The sequence below is a fragment of the Nicotiana tomentosiformis genome, chromosome 2, assembly GCF_000390325.3.
Source record: "Nicotiana tomentosiformis chromosome 2, ASM39032v3, whole genome shotgun sequence".
Taxonomy (NCBI): domain Eukaryota; kingdom Viridiplantae; phylum Streptophyta; class Magnoliopsida; order Solanales; family Solanaceae; genus Nicotiana; species Nicotiana tomentosiformis.
In genome coordinates, this window is record NC_090813.1 from 178,471,582 (window position 1) to 178,474,795 (window position 3,214).

At 34.3% G+C, this 3,214-nt stretch overlaps 1 non-coding gene across 1 annotated transcript; it reads right to left on the minus strand.

Moving 5' to 3' along the window:
- Nucleotides 1-1,660: 1,660 nt before the first annotated feature.
- On the minus strand, nt 1,661-1,732 carry TRNAK-UUU (transfer RNA lysine (anticodon UUU)). The gene has a single exon. It is a non-coding gene; the product is annotated as a tRNA-Lys (tRNA).
- Nucleotides 1,733-3,214: the final 1,482 nt, after the last annotated feature.

Below are 3,214 nucleotides of genomic sequence, written 5' to 3' on the forward strand. Positions count from 1 at the left end.
CGTATAATTAGTAAAGATTGGAACATAATGGACCGAGGGTTGTCATTATAATATTGAGATATGATGTGAAGCCGGGTTATCGAGCTCAAGACCCGAACCGATCAATACCGAGCTCGAGTCAATATCGAGCTCTGATGTGAAGTGGTGTTATCAAGCTCGAGAGCCAGAGACCGATCAATACCGAGCTCGAGTCAATATCGAGCTCGAGATCCAGAGACTGACCAAGATCGAGCTAAGAGACAAAGAGCCATTGTAGCCGCACTAGGGGAGAGAATCTCGGCGGGAATTAAGGAAAAGCTATTTAACTAATCTATCATGGGATCCTCACTATGTATTTTTAATAATACCCAAAGTAGGATTTTTCCACTATATTAAGAGTGGCTATCATTTCTATAAAGGGCATCAGACATTCAACATCTAGATATCAATACGCTCTCACAGTTCAAAGATTATTGATATTTACACATATATATAGTAAAGATTATCCTTTTTTGGGCTTTGAACATTGATTCATTTTGCTCGTTTATAGATCATTCTCTACTCAATTTGGGTTTGTATTTCATTCCTTTTTTACCGTCAATATTCGATATATTTCTATATATTTTTTTAATTTGTACCAAATTATATCACGTATCCTTAGAAATACGTGTAAATCTAACTCTGTCGTTTTCGGGTAAACAATCATATTAGTTTGAAGTAAGAAAATATTCTAAAAAATAATATATTATAGAGAGAACTTTTATTTGTGTTTATTCGCGATCATTCAATACATATTTGATATGATTACTCATCAATTGGCATTGACAATAACTGCCTTTTCTTTTGCATTAATTTGCTTGGCAAACTATTTGACATGTACAAAGGCTTTGATTACTTCCTGCAGCTGCACATGTACAACTATGAGGCATCATACTTGCTGGCCACTGGAATAGAGCTAGATTGCCACAACTAATTTTATCACATGTTTGATTAGCCTTGAAACTTCCAGGGCAAAATTTAGGATCACCTAAAACAAGAAAAGAGAAGACTACATATTAATAAATGCGATTAAAAAGATGGAGATGGAAAACTTTCCAAGACATATATACTAGCAGGAAAGAGGGTTTACATATGCATTGAAGAAGACAGTCGTACCTAGTGCAGGATCAAACAAAGTGAAAAATATTGCCATAGAGAGGAGGAAAAGCATAATGTAACTCTTCATTTTTGTTCACTCTTGAACTTTTGTATATGTGAAAGTATGAATTGTTAATGCTATTTAGGCCACTTATATAGGGCTTTAAGGAATATATGGTATTATGATATTACTTCAAATAAAGCTAGTAATCTGGAAGATAGTAAACTACTTGCTAAAAAAGAAGTTACCAAGTAACTACTTTTTTGCCTCATTAAGTACCTACCAAGATATTAGTTTAGTACTAGTATATAGATTACATAACTTAAAAAATTTGAGATATTATTCATGTTCAACCAATAAAAATATGATATTCTGATTCTCCATCTAAAATCTGCAAAAAATAATAGAGCCTAAGATTCCCTTATCATTTTTCTTGATTTGAGATTGCTCTACTCTACCTAATACAATGTTCTGCATACAGCAACTACGTCAAACTAGCTAAAAGAGGCAACAATGTTAAACTAGCTAAAAGAGATAGATATTCGCCGTCTGTGGGGATCGAACCCACGACCACGTGGTTAAAAGCCACGCGCTCTACCACTGAGCTAAGAAGGCTATTATGTCCTCCATATACTATGGACATTTTAATCTCTAAGCCACAATTAAATCAGCTAAAGAGTTGCTCTTAACTGCACTGCAAAACATTACGGCTTAAAAAGATACAAAGGCTTTTTTTCTGGAAAATTATTCATAAGCTAAGTGATTTTATAGCTAGAAAGTTAGTTTAATTATTATAAAACAAATGTAAGTTCGATAATCATTTGAGAAAATTATGTTCCACTCGACATCATGCTAGAATTCATATTTCCCCTTGATAGCTTTCTTTCCAATTCTTATTCGATATAAAGCATGGTAGTAGGCTTATTTAATCTTAACAAGTGCACTATATGAAGTTCGTAAAAAAGTAATTAGGAAATTTTTGGTTGCTAGTTATGTAGGGATTACAATATATGAATATAGTAAATACCTTGCATCCCATTTTTTTGTGAATATGTTTGTGTCACGGTCCCAAAATCACCGACCGGCTTTGATAGCGCCTAATTCACTTGCTAGACACGCCAAGTATAACAAAAACGAAATATAAATACCGAATTAACAGAAATAGTACAAGCCTAAGGCCAATTAATATAAACATCAGTGTCGATACATAACAAATTCCGCATATATGGAATAAAGAGTCATGAGCTCTAAGACAAAATACAAGTCTGAAATGACAAATAACAATACTGTCTGAAATGACAAATAACACTACTGTCTGAATACAAGACAACAGTACAAAATGAAAAAAGATGTCAAGACTGCGGTTGAGATGCAGCTCTACCTCGTCTCTCGGATGACAACTCAGCAAGTAAACCTCAGCTACTGGTGGCTCGGTCCAACACCTGGATTTTCACAATTAAGTGTAGAGTATAGTATGAGTACAACCGACCCCAAGTACTCAGCAAGTATCATAACTAACATCGGCGAGGAAATAGAAGCAAGACTTATAAATGATACCAACTATCACATGTACAGTTCATAAATCCAACAAGTACATAACAATAATATGATCAGTCATAAATCACATAAAGATCCACCTTGGTGCAACAAATTACCTACGTACTCTGCTCAGTCTTCGATCCAACATATAAAGGAGATATGCAAATAATTAAGTAAACTACCAAGGAAATTGCAAGAAAAGATGAAATGCAACAACCAAGCAACACTGGCTAGCTTTTTGTCACGACCCCAAAATTTCACCTAAGGTAGTCATGATGGCACCTAGTTTCTAAGACTAGGTAAGCTTAACATTCATAAATAACTTAACATAAATAATGAATTAAGATAATAAAATAAACTGATAAAGCTCATAATAACTTTAAATATGGAACATTAATAACATAATCCCCAAAATGGTGGAACTGAGTCATAAGCTCTACAGATATGAACTAAGAATCTCTAATACAATATTGTCTGAGTAGAAGATGAATAGTAGTAAAAGTAATGACTGAAGGTGACTCCGAGGCCTGCGAGCGTCGGGCAGGTATACCTTGAAAT